Source organism: Melanerpes formicivorus, unplaced genomic scaffold (genome assembly GCF_026170545.1).
Source record: "Melanerpes formicivorus ecotype bairdi unplaced genomic scaffold, bMelFor1.0.p_v2 SCAF_17, whole genome shotgun sequence".
Lineage (NCBI taxonomy): Eukaryota > Metazoa > Chordata > Aves > Piciformes > Picidae > Melanerpes > Melanerpes formicivorus.
The window spans coordinates 1,388,280-1,410,023 of record NW_027142369.1 but is presented as its reverse complement, the minus strand read 5'-3'; the positions used below and the strand labels follow the sequence as shown (position 1 = coordinate 1,410,023).

The 21,744-nt window shown below is 41.0% G+C and overlaps 1 protein-coding gene across 41 annotated transcripts in view; it reads right to left on the bottom strand.

Annotated features, from left to right (window-relative positions):
• The window catches only part of NRXN3 (neurexin 3), a 1,031,515-nt gene that overhangs the window by 235,236 nt on the left and 774,535 nt on the right, over window positions 1-21,744 (bottom strand). The window lies entirely within an intron of this gene.

Sequence of the window (21,744 nt, the reverse complement as noted above, 5' to 3'; positions counted from 1 at the left end):
TCTTGGATGCCACATATATGCGATAAGTTGCACATATGCGATAAGTTGCATAAAAACAACAGATGCTTTTCACACATCTTTGCCACATATCTTTGAAGATCCTGTATCGTGTGCATGTGCACACCCAAGCCAGCACAAACAGGTTAAAACACTATGGGATTGAAGGCAAACTGACCTGTCCTGTCCCTTTAGACTAACAGAACATTCACAAGCATTGACTTAAGAAAATTTGGACCACAGGTTGAGTGCCTTGAAGCATCCTGCATTGTGGTCCAAATTCTGATAAGCACATCTATAATAAGAGTTTTAAACATATGTAATGACCTGGGGGTGCTGGTTGATGGTAGGATGAACATGAGCCTGCAGTGTGCCCAGGCAGCCAAGAGGGCCAATGGCATCCTGGCCTGCATTAGGAACAGTGTGGCCAGCAGGAGCAGGGAGGTCATTCTGCCCCTGTACACTGCACTGGTTAGGCCACACCTCGAGTACTGTGTCCAGTTCTGGGCCCCTCAGTTTAGGAAGGATGTTGACTTGCTGGAACAAGTCCAGAGAAGAGCAACAAAGTTGGTGAGGGGTTTGGAACACAAGCCCTATGAGGAGAGGCTGAGGGAGCTGGGGCTGCTTAGCCTGGAGAAGAGGAGACTCAGGGGTGACCTTATCACTCTCTACAACTACCTGAAGGGAGGTTGTAGACAGGCGGATGATGGTCTCTTCTCCCAGGCACCCGGTACCAGAACAAGAGGACACAGTCTCAGGCTGTGCCAGGGGAGGTTCAGGTTGGATGTTAGGAAGAAGTTCTATACAGAAAGAGTGATTGCCCATTGGAATGGGCTGCCCAGGGAGGTGGTGGAGTCGCTGTCATTGGAGGTGTTCAGAAGGAGACTTGATGGGGTGCTTGGTGCCATGGGTTAGCTGTTTGGGTGGGTTGGATTGGTTGATGGGTTGGACACGATGATCTTGAAGGTCTCTTCCAACCTGGTTTGGTTTATTCTAATAAAGGTTTATTCTAATGACATGATTTATATGGTTCTACACAAGATCTCACACACCAACAAACTCTAGCCAAAGCTAGCCATTGCTTCTTAGATCAAATGCTTGCTTGGAGGCAGGAGAATGGGGACGATTTGTGGCCTGTTAACTAATTCTGTTTATGTATTTCTAACAGGGATTTCTGGTATACTTCCAAATAACTTCATTCATTTATTAACGATGTGAACTGGGATATGCAGATATTTTTCTCTGTAGTCCCCTGGAGAGCAAGGGGCACAAACCTGCATAAAGGAAGAGCCAACAAGTGAAGTGAACAAAATACAAAAATCCAACAGTAAATTAAAAATGTAAGGGAAGATGAAAAAATCCCAACCAATTGCCAGATATTGAAATGACTGTTATTGAGAAGAATAGTTATACAACCTCAAGGAATAACCTAGCAGTTTAAATTAAAAAAATATTCAGCTAACCTCAGGCCATCTGTAAATGTGTCGCCTCCTTTAACTACTTCTTGTCACTTCTCTGAGTCATTTTGCAACACTGCTAATTAGCAATGTGAAGAAATATCCCCCTGCCTTTTTGTCATTGTGATGCTCAATTTGCCTGATTTATTTGATGGCATAATCCAGTGTTTAACATGCAACATATGCTTCTGCAAGATCATATTATAATGTAAAACAATATTATCAAGCAAGCTCTGAATAAGGAATACATTCATGAGGACTGTTCAAAGCCTGAATCGAGTGATAAGTTGCATGAAAAACAACAGATCCTTTTCACAGCATCACCAAGATGGGAAGAGACCTCAAAGATCATCAAGTCCAACCTGTCACCACAGACCTCATGACTAGACCACAGCACCAAGTGCCACGTCCAATCCCCTCTTGAACACCTCCAGGGACGGTGACTCCACCACCTCCCTGGGCAGCCCATCCCAATGGTGAACGACTTTTACTGCATTGAAGACTATTACAGATAAGAATTCTTCCTTCCCATTAAAATAACTCATTTCAGGAGATCAAAATTCTCCCAGGCAACCAGCACCAGAACAAGGGGACACAGTCTCAAGCTGCACCAGGGGAGGTTCAGACTCGAGGTGAGGAGGAAGTTCTTCACCGAGCGAGTCATTCGGCATTGGAACCGGTTGCCCAGGGAGGTGGTTGAGTCATCGACCCTGGAGGCGTTCAAGGGGAGATTGGACGTGGCACTTGGTGCCATGGTCTAGTCATGGGGTCTGTGTTGATAGGTTGGACTCGATGATCCCCAAGGTCCTTTCCAACCTAAGTGATACTGTGATACTGTGAAAATTGCAAAATTCAAAAATGTTTAGGCTGAAGCTTCCAATACCATGTGTCTGCCTTAAGTTGTTTGTTTTGCAAAGTTTTAGCCCCACAAGAATCTCTGGTCTTTCCTTACTGTTCCCGTTTAGGAGTCAGGAAGAGCTCTCAATGCTTCTTGAACCACATTTCGATACTTTAAACAAATATTTGTGAGAAACTGATCCAGATAACTCTCTCAACTCACTTCAGTGATTGCGCTGCACAAAGAACATTAACAATTATGGGAAGCTTTATGGAGTGAGATGACATACTTTTAAACCAAACTGGCACAGCTAGGAAAATGAAGTTTTAGGGACACGTAAGCTCAGTCTTCACATCCTGACAGAGCAAAAATGCTAGTTTACTACAGCTTTCAAGAAGAAAACCCCATTTCCCCAAAAGCTTCCTGGTATTTGTCTCCCACCTGGTCTAATAAAGTTTATTATCACCATACAAATCATGCACAAATCATGCTTTGATCTTTAGAACATCACAGTTACCACAAAAATAATATAATTCCCATCAGTCACTGTGCTAGCTCACATATCAAAAGTGCACAGAAGTGCAGTTACAGATAAAATTGCAGAGCTGTAACAACCTGGAAATATACTATGGAAGAATCTCATCTTTTTTATTTGCTTGTTTCAGTTAAAACCAAGGAAGCATATATGCAAAACTCTCAGAAGAGCATTTGAATAGAATAGAATTGACCAGGTTGGAAAAGACCTTAGAGATCATCAAGTCCAACCTATCATCCAACACCTTCTAATCAACTAAACCATGGCACCAAGTGTGCCATCCAGTCTCTTCCTAAACACCTTCAGTGATGGTGACTCCACCACCTCCTTGGGCAGCACATTCCAGTGGCCAGTTACTCTTTCTGTGAAGAACTTTCTCCTCACCTCGAGCCTAAACTTCCCCTGGTGCAGCATGAGACTGTGTCCTCTTGTTCTGTCACAGGCTGCCTGGGAGAAGAGACCAACCCTCACCTGGATACAACCTCCCTTCAGGTAGTTATAGACAGCAATAAGGTCTGCCCTGAGCCCCCTCTTCTCCAGGCTAAGCAACCACAGCTCCCTCAGCCTCTCCTCCATAGGGCTTGTGTTCCAAACCTCTCACCAGCTTTTTTGCCTTTCTCTGGACACCTTCCAGTAAGTCAACATCTTTCCGAAACTGAGGGGCCCAGAACTGGACACAGGACTCAACGTGTGGCCTGACAAGTGCTGAGTACAGGGGCACAATGACCTCCCTGCTCCTGCTGGCCACCCTATTCCTGATGTAGGCCAGGAGGCCATTTGCCTTCCTGGCCACCTGGGCACACTGCAGACTCATGTTCAGCCGGCTTTCAACCACTGTCCCCAGGTCCCTTTCTGCCTGGCCACTCCCCAGCCTCTCTGACCCCAGCCTGTAGCACTGCATGGGGTTTTTGTGGCAAATGTGTAGAACCCAGCACTTGGTTGTGTTCAATCTCATGCCATTGGATTCTGTCCAATTCTGTCGAGGTCCCTCTGCAGAGATCTCCTACCCTCTAACAGATCAACACTTGTCCCCAGCTTTATGTCATCTGCAAACTTACTGATGATGGACTCAATGCCCTCATCCAGATCATCAATAAAGATGTTAAAGAGCACAGGGCCCAGCACTGATCCTTGGGGCACACCACTACTGACTGGCTGCCAGCTGGATGTGGCACCATTCACCACCACTCTCTGGGCTCAGCCCTCCAGCCAGTTCCTAACCCATCGCAGTGTGCTGCCGTCCAAGCCATGGGCTGACAGCTTGGCCAGCAGTTTGCTATGGGGGACGGTGTCAAAGGCCTTGCTGAGGTCCAGGTAGACTACATCCACAGGCCACCCCACATCCACCAGGCGGGTCACCTGATCATAGAAGGAGATCAGGTTGGTCAGGCAGGACCTGCCCTTCCTAAATCCATGCTGGCTAGGCCTGATCCCTTGGCCATCGTCTAAGTGATGTGTGATTGTGCTCAAGATGACCTGTTCCATGATCTTGCCTGGCACTGAGGTCAGACTGGCAGGTCTGACATTCCCTGGTTCCTCCTTCTGGCCCTTCTTGTGGATGAGCATCATCTTGGCCAGCTTCCAGTCATCTGGAACCTATCCAGTGAGCCAGGAGTGTTGAAAAATGATGGAGAGCGGCTTGGCCAGCTCCTCTGCCAGCTCTCTTTGCGTGGTCAAAGACCACGGACAACTAAGCAGAAGAGTTTTGAAATTCATTTTTACTTACCAACTCTAGGCCACATGATATGATTCGAGGAAATAGTGACCATTCACAGCTTTGGCTTAAAACAACAGGAGCTACATTTTAAAACATGAAATACCATCCTGTACTAAAACCATTCTCAAAAGAATTTTAAAAAAATAACTTAATAAAGATAATAACTTAATAAAGATAACAAATTTGCCCCAAATACATGGAAACTCTTGAAAACTCTTTAAATTTTCTGGTCTCTAACAATAAATTTTCTAATCTCTACTAATAATCTTCCAATAAATTTGTGTGCCTTGGTGGGAACAGCAGATGGAGATTCAGCTAACAGAGGGCTTGGCTCACTAGAGTAGTGAGGAGCTTATAACTTTGTGAACAGAAGTACACAAGCATACTAAAGCCTCACTCAATCTGTAATGTCATATTAATTTACAAACAAGAGCAAACTTTGCCCTAAACATCTGATAATCTCCATAAGAGATGAACTACATTGTAGCAACAGATAGTAGCATTTTATCAATAGGCAAAGAGAGTAGATCTGTGATGCCTCAAAGAATGACCTTGCCTCATTCTCCTGAGTCAACAATGATGGCAATGGCACAGTAGGTGTAAGGCTGAACCTTTACATTGAATCAATTATCACTACGCTGGGTCATAGCCATGCATCAATCTGAGATAGTTTTGCATGATGATGTTGCAAGAACTTGCATGATTCTGTAAGGTCACCTTGTTGCTTGACTATGCAGATATACAAGGATGTCAAATGAATACACAAGGATGTCAAATTTTGACATGACCATTAAAGAGTCATTATGCATGATACTAATGCTGATGAGTGGCAAATCATATACCACCAGGCCACTTAATTTTCTCTTTGCAGAACAAATTCAGATGACTGTGAGTCCTGACTAGGCAAAGTTTTGCTAAATCCAGCAAAGGCATCCCTTCACCCAAGGCTGTCCTTGCGTATTTTCACTCCAACCTGCATGGACAGCAGGTACTTTGTTCTAGTACACTTTTTAATCTGCTCAGCCAGTTGACTGAATATGATTGACCTCACTACAACCCAGAGAGTAACAAGATTCAAAAGGAAAGCACTGTGACAGGGAAATGGCCCTATTATGCTGAGCCTAGCTTTTTCCATGGCAAAACAGATTCAAAGCATAACATATCAAGACACAGAAGGAAGCAGGCACCCAGTGATTGCTGTGGAAGGAGAAGAACAAAACGGTGGCAATTATTTTAATCATCTTCCAAGAGGTGGCAATAATGTTTCTTACAATTGCAAAGAGAGGCAGAAATGTCAATCGTTCCAACTAGGCTTACTTTCTGAATGGAGCCTGAATCAGCTCTTCATTTAAGCTACTGAAGCATCAACTATTTCCCATTAAATTTTACTTGGACCAGTCTGCTTTGGTCACACTTAGATTGAAGTTGAGGGTGATAATCACCACAAATACACATCACTTTCCTGGGCTGAATTTGCTTCAATTTGTTCGTAGTATTTCTCCATGTATGTGTCCTTATATTTCCCTGTTGCTTCTACAGTGATAATTGCTGTTGAAGAAGTTTTTTCTGGCCTCCATTCTGTGGGGTTTTATCTTTAAACATAACAGAGGTTTATTTATGCCAATATAATAAAACATAACAACAGGACTGTTTTTAAACTAATACAGAAACAGCCCAGTAAGCCTAAATGACAGATGGCACAGAATTACTCGTTCTTTTGTCCTCATTTTCAATGGCACCTAGTGAGCAACAATCAAGTTGGCAGTAGATCTTGTACTCCTTTGCCTCTACTCTGCATGCATGTGTGCTGAGTAGGAATTGGGGGCTTCTCTAAAATCTCAGTTTAAAGCTGGCATGGAAGTCAGTCATAAACGTTTTGAGGAATACACAACAGAGAGGAAGAATGCAAGTCAGTGCAGTACTCTGCCTCAGGCTGGACATGGGAGCTTCACTGAAAGGTGTGTGCATATTTTAAGTACTCCAGCTCCTCTCATGTCACATATAAGGACTGACTATAAAGAATTCCAGGATGAGTAACTACATCCCTTCTATCATTTTCACAACTTCTGTGGAATTACAAAAAACCTGATTGAAAGTGTATGTAATGAAGTTGGCACACAATATTTTAAACAGAGCTTGTCGCAGCCTCTCAGTATGGCATGTAACCTGTTCTGGAGTTCCCACCACATCACTTCATATTTCATTTTGACAGTTCAGCATATCCCACTCTGAGCGCTTGACCTGAAAATGTAGACATGCTTCAGATGAAACAGAAGGTTAATTACAAAGGCTGGAGCCATTAATGATGGCTATCAATTATTAATCAGTTGGTCCACTATTCTCTTTTCTTAGATCCAGAAGTATTTATAAGCCAGTGACAGGTTTTTAGGACTGAAGACATCTCTTGGCAACTGCATTACTCTGGTTGTACGATTAGACACCACAAGCAAAGTAAGAAAACATCAAACACATTTCCAGACAGGAGACTTCTAAGGAAAAAAAAATCAAGGTGATGTAGGACAGAAGATGAAATTCCTGACCACTGTGCTACCACGGGCTCTGGGCTCGCATCTGTGTCACTGAGTGCTGCTGATAATGAAGCACTGAAACATGAGGCAGGGAAGGTTTTTACGTAGGGCTTGCATTTTCTATAAAGAAAAATTACAGGAACACCTGATAAATTTGAAAGCAAATATATCAGTCAAAGCAATATATGCATCCTAAGACATAAAGGACCCACCAGGTGTTAGCCACAGGTATGTTTGAATAATAATAAACAACTCTGAAAGATGCTAGAGTATTAGCAGGGAAAATTATCTTCAGAATAGGAAAGCAGAGATCCTATTAACTGTCCTCACATATGTGAAATTTATTCCCCTTGTAAAATAAATCCATCATTGAAGAAAAAAAGTTTAATTAAGGACTACTAATAGAAATATGCCTTTCCAATAATTTATATTAAGATTTTAGTACCGTGTTAAAGATGAAAATCTACTCAATTGTGAAATCATTGCTGATACAAAGTGGTAAAATCTCATCATCTGTTAGCTGTAGAGCATGGGGGAAAGACTTGGGAAATGCAACACACAATCTATCTTGAGATTAAATGATGATAGTCTTTGTTGGTTTCTTTTGTTTTGTTTTCCTACTCTGTTATTCTTAATTACTGCTAGATGCTCAGATTCAGTTGCCATTTTTCAGAACTACAAGAGGCTTTTCATCTTATTTGGGATATTGTTTGCATCATTACAGAGAAATTTTGACTGGAATGGCTGTAAGTTTGTTATGTATTACATTGCATACTCTAGTAGCTATTTTCCAATAAACCAGTATACAATATTGTCCATGAACTGGCAAAATAACACAATGTTCCTCCCCCTTGAGGTAGTTAGAAACTAATCTAAGCCTACCTAATAAAAAAACCTTCTAATGAATGGGCATTATGGCATTATTAAGCTTTCTACTTCATGGAAAAAAAACCTGATTCTTTTTGCATCAGAAAGCTATAGCAACACACCTATAATAACACACTGCATGCTCTAATCTTCACCTTTTATCCTCAGGAGACACTTTTCCCTGAGGTCATTCCATCATTTAGTGTAGCCTGTAGACCACTGTCCAAGGAAATTTTACAGAAGATACCCAACCATCATATTAATCTTACAACCCCTTTTATCCGACATTCCCCTTTGAGCAGGTTATTGCTTGCATATACTTTTCTGCTGACCATTGACACTGTTTTACACCTCAATTCCTCTACATATAAAGTTTCAGGAAGGCTTGGACCCTTTCAGATATTAACTTGTGCTTCTTTGGCAGATTTGTAAGAAATGCCTATTTCATCCTTGATCCAAACAGAGCACTCTGTCCTCTCACTCACATATTGTGAACACTATATTCCCTTTACCTATAATTATTCATACTTTTCCTTGGTTTGGCACCTCTTCTGTGTTGCCACACATGATGTCAATGAGCTCTCAAGGTCTGAAGGAACCTCCTAGCACTATAGATGTGAGGACAGAAACTGACAGTATGTTTGCACATAGAGTTCTCAAAGGAGTATATTAGGTTCAGAAGCATGGGCTACAGTGAAATGGTGCTTCTTCACGCTGAACTTATCCACGCTTCAGTAATTCTGTCAGTCAAACATATAGGATGTAAGTAACAGAGAAATCTAACAACAAAACCCACCATGGTTGTTGTGAGACATTATCATTAGAAACTTTCAGACCTAACACTGATCTCAGGGAAAACACATAAAAGAATAGCCTGTTTCTATCAAGAATAACCAATGTGCTTTCTGAAAAGTCAGACAGCAGAGTTGTTTATATTATTAGTATAAAGGAGCCTTTTAACCTTCAAACAGTAGTCCTCCCTCACCCTAGGTCCCATGAGGATTTCTGGATTCTTTTAAATCACTAAATGGCTAAGGTTATACTCTAAGGCTTAGTCTAAATTTGCCTAAAATCCAAAAGTCAGTTTACTGCTCATTTTTATAAGCAGATATTTCTGTTATCCATACGCTACTAACAGCTCTGACATGAGAAAGGAGGCAGGATGCACGGATCATGAGCACCAAACCCCACCTTTAGATTCAAAATACTCTTTAGTGTCAAATTTAGCCATGTCACACTGGGCAGGCTCACCCACAAAAGAATTGAAGTTTTACCCTCCTACTAAAGCTTGTGGTAGCTTGGACCTGGCTAGCAGCATCCTATCCAAATGCTTCCTCATTCTCCTTCCTAGGTTATCCTCCTTCTTCCTGAACAGAAGAGCATCAAGAAGACTGGTGGGTCAAGAAAAACACAAGGAGATGATTTACCAGCTACTATTGTGGGCAAAACAAATTCAGCATGGGGAAATGAATTTGTTTCTAGTTAGTATGTATTTATTTATTGATTTTGTTAGTGGGAAACAATGAGAGAAACTTCTAATTGGGGAAATAACATTGAAGAAACAACATCAGGGAAAACACTTCTCCACCCACTCTCCTAGGCTGAACTTCACTCCTTCACTTCATCCCCTTTTCCTCCCTTCTTGCCCTCACCACAAGTTACAAAGTTCCACTCGGTCCCCTCAGTGAACCAACAAATGCACAAGAGGTGAAGAGGGAGTTTACAGTCTGTACACTGCTCCATCCTTCTTATATTTTTCCTCACTTATATTTTTCCTCTCCTCCAGTGTAGGCTCTCTAGAGGTCAGTTCCTTGGGGAATATCCATCAGGTCCTGCATGCAGTCTTCCACAAGCTGCAGTGGGTTTCTGCTCTGCCACGGAACACCCCCTCTTCTCCTCTTACCTTTTTGTTACCTCTGTTTATCACCCTTTCACCTCCCTCCTTTTCTTGGCATTTTCTGCCCTTTCTTAAATATGCTTTCACAGACACTAGGCATCACACTTGATAAAGACAGAAAGCAACAGTCCCACCAGAGAGCACAGCCCTGTAGATGAACTCACCCTGCCCTATATTTGCCCAATTTCAGGAACTTACCACCTATTCCGATAGGTAAGAAGCAGAAAGAACTTGTTCTACTTGCACAACAGTCCACAAACCACATCAACATTAAAAATAAATGATTTCTTAAAAAGCACTAAACAATGCTCAACAGCTAAAGCTCTGAGAGCCTTTCAACTACCTCAAATGCATTCCTCATACCTGGCTTTGCCCAGGTGATAGGAGTAACCACCCAACTCCCAAACCACTTACTGTATCAGTGGTTCCAGGAAAGGAACAATATAATTCATCCTCACAGGAAGAGGGTGGCTTTTTATACAGGAGGGCAAACATGAAAGGCAAGAAGCTTCTGTCAGAAGGTAAACTAAAGGTTTTTTTTTCTTTGTCATTCAAGCAATTAAGAATTATCCAATGCCTATCATCAGTGCTGTAGACCACCTTCATGGATAGCTCCACATCAGAAACTTCCTTCAGTGAGTAGTGGGAGGCATGCATCATGAAGCAAATTCTAGCACAACTCCATGAATGCTTATGAAGGGATACCTCTGTGGAAACAACAATTTGCCTCAGCAATAACAATACTTAGAAGTAACTAAAAAACTAAAATTTGCCACTTTTGCTCAAGACAATGATTAGTAAAAGACAGAAATGAGAATCCCTGCAGCAATATCAAGAAGTATACTGCCTTATTATTTTGTTCACAAAGGTCTGGGTCAGATTAACATCAGGAGTTATACAGAGACCAATAAGGAAAGCACTATGCAATATGTAAAAGAAGTGGGCAAAAGATCTCACATTCCTTTTCCCTCTGTATTTCTACATTTTCAAAGGCAAAATATTCCTTCTCTGTGCCTCAATAAAGCTCTAGTTTTCCTAGATACTACTTTTTCTCACAGTTTTGTTACCCAAGTTTTTCATTAAGGAAATTAAGTGAGCCTGGTCTTGTGAGAGGAAGTGAACAGAAGTAGATCAAGCAGGAAATGCATTGTGTATCTGAATGCAGTGTGCTAGGACACAGGCAAAGGAGATCAGTTCAAAATGTGCTTCAAAATTGTGTGCAGGAAGGCATTAACCTCCTTCCCCAAAATGCAGTGATCATCTTTTGGTGTGGATGCTCACACTACAAGTGATGTCTTTCTGATTATCTCAAAGTCTAGATTCCCTGTTCTTTGTTCACAAGTCCATTAATAACCATCTTGGGATTCATGGCAAGGCTCCAGACTGCATGTCACATGATGTCCTCCCTGATGCAGGTTTTACAAACTGAGTCAATGTGTCATCTCATGTGTCAAAATGCTTATTTCCTAGGCTGACAATAGGGAATTAAAGGGTACCTCCTCTTCCATGCATTGCAATTTAGTATCAGATGTCTTGGGTCCACACAGCCAAGCAAACTCAGAACCAAATATATTTGGTACTCAGTGCAGCTTGCACAGACCCAGCTTCAGTACAACAAAATAGCAATGCTTACTTGGTGCTGCAGCTGAGTAAATAAATCCTCCTGAATGTAGCTGAACATTCAGGCACAGAAGCAACAAAACCTGTCTACAGCTGCAACTTGCAGACTTGTATGTTTGAATTTGCATTAGTCTAGGATATCTTCATGATGTCTCACTGCACTACACTGACAGCCCAGAAGAGCCTGGGTAGGGGAATCAGTAGGGAGCTGCCATCACGAAGCACAGGCAATAACAGTTCTTTGTAAATGCAGCTGATAGATAAATATAAAACCCAGAGAGAGGCTGAAGAACAATATTGGCACAAAACAAATGGAGGTTAAAATGACATATATGAATACACATAGATTGGAAAATAAGGTAATCTTCAGAATTGGGGCAGGGGGGGATAATTTTAGAACAGCATTTCAAGAGAAATGAAGAAGTAGAAAACCAGAAGGGACAAAGTAGATCTGATACAGCCAGAAAAGAGGAAGGAATAGTGCAACTGCATGTGAGGGTAGGGGACTGGACTTGATAAACTAGATAGTTCTCTCCCTGTCCTGTGTTCCTAAATTAAGATGCACAGCCAGCAACCTTGAAAACCACATCCATTTGCAAAGTTCCAAAATGGAGTAATGACTTTTCCCATCAGAAAGCAAGCACATTTATTGCACAGGAAACAAATTTTGATCAGAACACAAACCAATGAAGAGTTTCAAATCAGTTTTGTGCAAAACAATTTTCTAATGTGCAAAACAGTCTGAAGTGTTTGTCTTTTTGTCTACACACTCCAATCAAAATGAGGTTAATCTCATTGGAAAAGTTTAAGGTAATTAACAGAAACCACTGTAAGAGCAATATATTTAATCAGGCTACCCACAAGTTAAGATTTAAAGGACTATAAATGAGAAACCACAACCTCCTTCAGGCAATAAGGTTGGCAAAGGATTTGGAGGGCATGCCATACAATGAGTGGATGAGGAAGTTGGGATTGTTGTTGTTTAGCCTGGAGAAGGAAAGGCTAAGGGGAGATTTTATTGCTGTCTACAAATACCTGAAAGGAGGTTTTAGTGAAGCTGATGTTGGTCTCTTCTCCCAAGTAACTAGTGGCAGGATGAGAGGAAATGGGTTTAAGTTGTGCCAGGGGAGGATTAGATTGGACATCAGGAACACTTTTTACTGAGAGAGTGGTGAGGCATTGGAACAGCCTGTCTGGGGGTGTTCCAGAAGCATGTAGATGTGGCAGTTCAGGATATAGTTTAGTGGTCATGCTAGTTGGGTTATGGTTTGACTTGATCTTAAAGGTCTTTTGCAGCCTTTGTGATGCCATGATTCTATGATTCTCCACAGACACACAAAGAAGATACAGTGCAAGGGCACAACAGCAAGAATATTTCTGCATTACAAGAAACAAGACTTGCACATGTAAGGACATACAAGTTCTTCAAAATAATAACAAGAAAAAAATTGTCTAGTCTCACAACTGGACAGAATCAATACAGTTAGATTTTAATACATCACAGGAAAATCCTTTCAGTGTAATACTAAATTCCTCTTGTAAACCCCCAAAATACAAGGGGGCAAAATTAAGCCTTCACAGTGATTGAATGGGATAGTTCTGTAAAACTGATCTACTGAAAGGTCCTAAGAGTCCCACACTCCAAGGGACGTTGTGTGCTGTGGAGTAGAACTCGACACACTCCACACAGGCTTTTTTGGGCACCCTTCCTGCCTACCTCTTCAGTACACTGGTACAACACTGCCCAGAAAATGGCACAGGAAAGGAACCTTTACACCACTCCTAGTTGCATAGCTTAAATACCTTTTCAGCAAGTTTCATTTCCCGCTCCCCCCATGTCCTCAAGCTTGTTATATGAGCAAATCCAGTAGCTTTTACTGCAACTTCGTATTAATCTCTTTATTCTGTTCTGAAGGTTCCTTTACTTCAATCTGCATGTGTTTCCCATCTGAAGAATACTCAAAAAATCATTTCCCATTGAGGGCCTTGTCTCTCTCTAAATGTTTAGGAAACAATATGCCATCTATGAAAGGATAAACTGCAGATAACAAGAATGTTTTAGCAAAGATACAAGACTAGTTCCTTTCCCTTTAATCAAGTGGAAAATATCTGCAAATTTAAAGGATCTCATTCCTATTGCTAGTTAAAATAATATAGCAGAGGCACAACATGGTTCCCTACACAAATCCCACTTAAAAGCATGGAATTGTTAGGGTTGGAAGGGACTTCAAGGATCATCAGTTCCAACCCCGCTGCCATAGGCAGAGACACCTCACACTACATCAAGCTGCTCAGAGCCATATCCAGCCTGGCCTTAAAAACCTCCAGGGATAGGGCTTCTACCACTTTCCTGGGCAACCTGTTCCAGTGTCTCACCACCTTCATGGTGAAGAACTTCTTCCTGACAGACAATCCACTTTCTCTCTAAAGCTGAACAGCATCATGCTAAAGGATTTGACACTATCCAAACCCTGAAATCCTGTGTCTGGTACTGGCTTTCAGATGAGATCTTCTAACAATAATAGAACAAGAGAAACATGATAAGATAGCAAAGAAAGCCTGTGTCAGTATTAAGATACTTTTCTTTGTCATGCTTAATGATTTCTATTACCCAGCTTTTATAAACTGCACTCTTGGCATCAGGTAATTGACAAGAACAAAGAATATGCTAAAAGAGGGGCTGTGTGCACTGGAAGTAAATTTGGACAGTCAGAGCTATTAATACACTTGGTTATCAAATATGAGGAAAACCAAAACCAAACCAAACCCCCAACAAATAAACAAACAAAACCCCAAACAAACAAAAGAACCCCCAACAACACAACACCAAATAAAACCCAAACCAAACAACCCACAAACTGGGCCAAATTATACTTGCTGTATGAGGCAGGCAGTCTCCTTGTAAAGGCTGTAAATGCTTAAACAAAGCACCAGGAATTTAAAAGTAGCAGGGGTTAAAAAAAAAGCTATGCCAAGATATTTAAGAGTTTTCACACGACATAAGCTTTTCTTCAACTGGGTTTCAGATTGGGTGTTTTCAAGCCTCCCACACCCAACTTCTTTCTGCATTAAGGAGATGGAAGACAAAAATGCCTGTATAGTGTATTTAACATAAAAGCCTTTCAAACCAGCAGGAAGCCTTCAGTTCAATCATGCTTTATGTACTGAAAGGTTAACTAATGGGAGAGGCTTATTAGCACAAATAATACTGCTTCAGCCTTGATCCCCACAACAGAAGCTAAGCAAGCTCAGGTCTCATCAGCATTTAAACAGAGAGAATAAAACCAAGCAGCAGCAACAAAACCACCACACACCACCTGCTGCTGTAAAATTGTCCTCGGATGTTGTGGGCAATAGTAGGAGATGTCAGCAACAGTGGCTTTCCAGGTGCCAGCATTAAACGACTCTCTCAGGAAGGAGAAGGAAGAACTGTGAAGCTTTCTGAATTAAGAAAAGATGAATGTTTAGAGCTAGCCAGCTAGGTCCATTTCTGAGGCAACAATTCTAGTTACATCATTTAACCTCACGTGTACCTTTCAAAGAGATATTGTGATTGTATAGCTAGCTTAATGTTAAATGCATACTTGGATGGTAGAGTTCTATCCAAACTCAGATTCAGTGCACCTTCTCAAAATGGTCTCAGCAGTGTCCTGGTACAATTGGAGAAGGCAACATTGTGTTTCGTTTCCCATGTAAAACTGTGTAGGACTAGTCTTTTTTGTTCTCCAGAACAGCTGATTTCCATCTCAGAGTGAGCTGCACGTCAGAGATCAAGTTATCTTTTCCTTGCACTGCCTTGAAATCCTCTAAAATTAAAGTTACAGTGCAAACATTGTGTAACATTGTTTGCATTACAGCAAGTTTATATTTCACTAGTAAGAGCCAATATCTTCCTGTTCAAGATGTTCTTACCAGAGGCTTAATAGAAAAAAAACCTCATTTTGCTGTAGCTGATGTAGTACCAAATAGTTGTTAACCTTTGATGAAAAGGTTACATCAGACACCAAGCTGGGGTAAATTGAACTGACAATTGCCCTTCTATAATTGCTTTTGAGTATATCTGAATGGGCACTGAGTTATTATTGTACCCTGCTGCTACCCATTAACATGAAGATCAAGAATTTTATTTTACCTTTTTGATGCAACCATAGAGAAGGTGATAAAGGCTTTAATTATAAACAGATTTAATTTAGACTCTATTAGTGCAATTTATCCAAGCATACAGAAGTAAGTTGGGTGGGTCCGAAGAAGCTTGAAAGTTTGATGCTTCTTGTAAAGGAGAAAAATCCGTGTTTCCTATTTCTACAGGCTATTAATATAAAAGACTTTAATCTCTTTCACAATGACTGCTAAAAACCTCATACTTGTCTCCTCTGGGTCTCAGTTATTTGAAGAGAAGAACTTAACTGGAAGTTGTTTAGGTTTCTTTCTTTGAGCTGTCTGGAAGAAAGTCCTCTCTATGTCACCCATTTTTATTTAGTATTAAAAAAAGGGAAAAAACATTAAGAAGCAAATTCTAAATGTTCTAAACATCAAAAGAAGTCCCAGTATTTCCCCAATTACTCACTCACTGATAATGTTGTGTGAGGAAATGTGAAAATCCCATTTACTAGTTCTGCAATACTAAGAAGTACTGCAAAACAGTAAAGGCAAGTCAGTTGTAGTTTCACTGAAATTATATAGCCCTAGAATACATCCTCTATGTAAACACTATAGTCATGGGAAAGAGTAGAATAGAATAGAATAGAATAGAATAGAATAGAATAGAATAGACCAGACCAGACCAGACCAGACCAGATTGGAAGAAACCTTTGAGATCATCGAGTCCAACCTATCATCCAACACCATCCAACACTAAACCATGGCACCAAGCACCCCATCAAATCTCTTCCTAAACACCTCCAGTGATGGTGATTCCACCACCTACCTGGGCAACCCATTCCAATGGCCAATCACTCTTTCTATGAAGAACTTCCTCCTAACCTCCAGCCTAAACTTCCCCTGGTGCACCTTGAGACTGTGTCCTCTTGTTCTGTCACAGGCTGCCTGGAAGAAGAGACCAACCCCCACCTGGATACAACCTCCCTTCAGGTAGTTGTAGACAGCAATAAGGTCTGCCCTGAGCTTCCTCTTCTCCAGGCTAAGCAACCCCAGCTCCCTCAGCCTCTCCTTACAGGGCTGTGTTCCAAACCCCTCACCAGCTTTGTTGCCCTTCTCTGGACACATCTTTCCTAAACTGAGGGGCCGAGAACTGGACACAGGACTCAAGGTGTGGCCTGACCCGTGCTGAGTACAGGGGCAGAATGACCTCCCTGCTCCTGCTGGCCACACTATTCCTGATACAGGCCAGGATGCCATTGGCCTTCTACCCAGTATTTGTATATAAAGTGTGGAAGATTGAGCAACAGCATTTATTGCTATATAGTACGTTTGGACAGGTACTCTGAGACACTCTGAGATTTGGTCATTTAACATCTAATAGCAATTCCTAGAACCACAAGGAATCCTAGGACAAACCTTGACAGACTGAACATATTTCAAGCTTTAGAGTGGATTCTAAACAAAGGCTATATACTTAGGGATGAATCTGTCTCAAGAAAGCCCATAAATATTTTTTGCTTCTAATTAGGAGTGTTTAGTGGTTTTTCAAACTTTTTCTGCTTACAATGAAGTGCTAGGGTCTCCCTTTGCAAGGTGTACATAGCTAAACTAGGCAGATGTGCATTCTGAAAAAATGATGTTCATTCTGTCCACTATATCAAATCATGATAACTTAGTGGAAGTCTGCTTCCTTGGTGATGTAGCAAAGCTCTCGCTTTCAAATCAGCAAAAGCAGTACATTTAGTTGTACCTGTCTCTTTAAGCCAGGTTTCACACAATTAGCCATGCAACTTCCCACTGATTTTTCCTTCATCTTCTCCTGTTATTAATTTTCACTCTTTATTGTCCAGTTGAACTCAGGTGTTCTGCAGAGCCAAAGCCCCAGGATTATTTTCAGATTTGTGACTCTAACTTGTGGTCCAACTGGCATCTTTGCCATTCCAACTAACATTGCCCTACCAGCTCTTTCTTCTGTATCTCTAATCAGCTTTGGAACCTTCAATAGCACCGGCAAAAGCACTATGAGTTATGCACAGCCTGTGAATGAGGAGTTAATGAATCCCTGTATCAAAGCACTAAGCTTCCACACTGCTTGAATGGATCTAGGATCTAAAATCCATCATCTTTATCCACAGGACATCAACCTGCTATTTCCTGCACCATTGCATTCAGCTATGTACATTCATTCATACACCTGGTGCAGACTGGCAATAAAACAGGGACCGAAGATTAAAAGGTCATTGAGATAACTTGATAAGGCATAGTGCCAAACTGTGCCAGCCACAAACAGGCATGCTAAGGTGTGATGCTCTTTAACCTTCAAAGGTTTAGCCTCAACTCATGATCTCCTACCACAGAGATTCTCAAAAGCTAGTAGACAAAAATAGATGGACCATTTCTATGCATAATGTGAATTAGCTCAAATAGAATGAAAACAGATTTTAACCATCTTTCCAAAATAAAAACAGAAGGAACCATACATATTGAAGCTGGTTTGGAAACTGAAGGTTCATTTTCTTTCTTCAGATTAGTTTTCCTTTACTAATTCTTCTGTGCTCTAGGGAACAATAAGCGCAGCATACTCAAACACATGGGACCTCATAGACACAAAAAGAACAGGAAAAGACTGAGGGCATTTGGGAACAGAATCCTTGAGTGTTTAAATAGAGTAATTCCATTAAAAAATAAACACTTTTTTTATAAAATCACATTTTTTTTGGCAATTTTGCATCAGCTGACAAAACAGCCACTGGCTATGTGACAAATTGACCTTGGCCAGCATAAAAGTATCCACCTGGGTGCTCATTCACTTATGCCTCCCTAGACAGAAGAGAAAAACAGAAGGGTAAAAGTGAGAAGACTTGTGGATTGAGATGAAGACAGTTTAATAACTGAAGCAAAGCCTCTGTACTTCCTATCAGCAGGGAGATGTTGAGCTACTTCCTGGTATGCAGGGGTTCAGCCCATGTAACTGTTACTTGGAAAGACACAGGCCATAACCACCAGCATCCCCTCCTCCTTTCCCTTCATTTTTACTGCTGAGCACAACACCTCACGGTATAGAATGTGACAGAATCACAGAATGGTTTGAGCGGGAAGGGACCTTCAAAGATCACGTGATTCCACCCCCTCTGTCGTGTTGCTCAAAACCTCATCCAGCCTGGCTCTGAACACTTCCAGAGTGGGGGGCATCCAACCTTACCACCCTCAGAGTAAAGAATTTCTTCCTAATATCTAATTGAAATCTACCCTCTTTCAGTTTGATATTGTCACTCATCTCTGCACTCCCTGATAGTCTCTTCTTATCTTTCCTGTAGGTCCCCTTCAAGTATTGAAATGAACGTCCCATTGGTCAAACTGGGTTAGCAGTCCTAGCTGTGTTTCCTTTCAAATTCTGGTGTACTCTCAGCCTACTCACTGAAGTCTGCAGTTATTGAGGTTTGCATTTCAACTTACTAATCATCCTTCAGGGTAAATTTAGCATCCCCAGTCAAGTATCTTCAATTCATGCTCGCTAAACACATTGTAACAGATGAAAAAAGCCAATACACTGGTGTTCTGAGCACTATCTTAGTTTTGGTACTTACATTACATGTTACCCTTTTCAGGTATTTCCCTCCTTGTCCAGAGAAGCCAGGGTAGTTTTCTGTCCTCTTGCAAACAAGTTCAATGTACAACTTTATCAGTCATTTTTGTTTTTTGCCTAAGGAAAAGTGGTAATGGACTGTATACGTGCTGTTGATCTGCTTCAGTGCTGATTAACACAGATGCACTTAAATCATCCCCTTGTGATCAACATAAGAAATGGAATGCAACTAAGATGCAAGCCTCAGCTAGAGATGACTGCCATCCTAAGCAGAAAGTAAAATGAGAATTTCAACTTACATTTATTAATATAGATAATTATAGAAAGGAGGTAAATGGTTGTGATGTGCTCTGTGAGATCCTCAGAACCCATTTGCAATGCAATAGCTCAATGCTTGTTAGAGTCTCTCCTAAATTACCCATTGTTGCTAGGGGACAGTACTCCCACCCCAATTCTCATCGTGAAAGCACTTTATCTAGCCCACTCCATTACACACAGTAGAGGTCCTGCTTGGGAGGCAAAATACTTTTAAAGGTACTGCAGTGTATGTATATATAAATCACATCCTAAATGAGGACTATCTTGCCAATCTCATTACCTTAAATAACACACAACCCGAGTTAAAGGCATGCATAACCACTCAGCTGTATCTTCAAGAACTGACAAACCACAGCTACAAATGTTTATAGAAGACATATATGAAGAAATGAGAGACTCTGCTGAATATACATACACTAACAGTAAATCAGAACAGTTCCCCTACTCTCCATTCAGCCCATTTGCCATCTTGCCTAGAAGGTTAGCAGTCATGGTTTTGAGTCTTCATGTGTGCATTAAACCTCAGGTAGTACCTATTGAAGACAGTATATCCCTAACAGAAAGCTGTATTAAGATGGTTTTATATGATAGCAATTCCAGGAAACCTTGTAGAGCTCTCCCTCATACAGGGTGCTGGATTTTGTCTTGGTGGAAAATGTCTTTAGAAGGTCTGTTCTTTTAGAATTTCTAAGGATCCAGCTTGAAAGCTCATTCTCATCAGTAAGCAGTCTAGCCACTCATTCATTAGTTGCTCACTTTCTCAGCTAAATGTGTTACACAAGATGATGTCTCCTCTACCTACTCAGTCAGTAAACTATTTCTTACTTCAGAAAAGAAGCCTCTGCATCACTTTGCCTTTTGGTGGTCCACTGGCATGCTTCAGCATGAAACCTCATTCACTAAGTATACATGCTGTATCAGTCTGTGGGGGCTCATAATCTGTGTAAACATAATTAGGAGAAATGTACACACTTTCTTACTGTTTCTTGAATAAAATGAGACATGATGGGCATTAAACATCTTGGAACTGAAAATTGCTTAGGAGACACTGATACTTAAACACTTCTGGTGTACTCCAAGAGCTGTGTCAAACTCAGAGACTTACTCTATACTGGTTTTAAGCCTGGAAAGGCCAGAATAACAACACTATTCTGAATATACATCAATGCAGACAAGATCAAGACATGGTGGGGTGAACTGATTTGTATTTGAAAAAACAAACAAACCCAAACTCAAAGAGTTCTATGTAATAATAAAAAAGGAGGTCTAGCACGGTGAAATGCACACACCTCAAGAGAAAACTGTAACCAGCTGAAAAAAAAAGCAAAATACAAGACAGGAAGCAGAAGCAGAATCCCACATTTGCATAGTTTATAGCCTATTGATATTCTCTCTGTGAAATAAAACTGGTTAGCCTAAGCAAACCCTCCCATTTCTACTTTCTTTGGTATAAAAATGAAAACCTTTCAATGCCCGCTCTCAGCTGTCTCACATTAAGGAGGCTCAGTTCATCATACACCCTCTATAAAACCCCTCCCCAAAATCACTACCATTTTCCCCAGAACTAGAGTTTAGCCTTTTCAAGCAATTAAAAATTAGTCTTTTCAAGCAATTAAAGATCTGGACCCATCTCCCAGCACCATTCTGAACAGCCAGAAGTGAGACGATGGTTTACTGTACAGATCGAAACGAAAGACTGCAGAATAAACCAGCAGTGTCCATGGATGGGTGAATTCTCCCTCCATAGTCATCCCAAGAATGATGACTATCATCTCCTGCAGCTGTCTTCCTTTTTTTTTTCATTTGAACTCTAGAAAGCTTTTTGCATTTTGTAAATTGCAAAATAGGTGTAGCAGTGTAAGGTGAGTGAACATATATACAAACATTCAACCACAACTCTTACAAGGTAGTCTTTTAAGCATCCATTGTGGAAGGCAATTCTCTGGTACAGGTTTGGACTCGGTGCTTTGAATGAATTATCAGGGGAAAAATATCCCTTAAGGAGGGTTTTGATGCTATAACAACACTCGCATTCCATGTGCTACAGTCTGTTCCCCCAAACACCCTGTGCTTTATATATGACATTGAGCTGGATGGTATGCCATCCATTTTCACAGAGCTGTCAGTTTATACTTCATGGTAAATAAGGAGAGAAAATCGTTTCAGGGAATTTAAATTTTTGTCACATAAAACAGACACTCCAGTTGAGAAATTTCCACAGTTTCTGAAAGACCTGCCATTTAAAAATTAATCCCAAAAGAACAAGTGCAAATTTATTAAGCA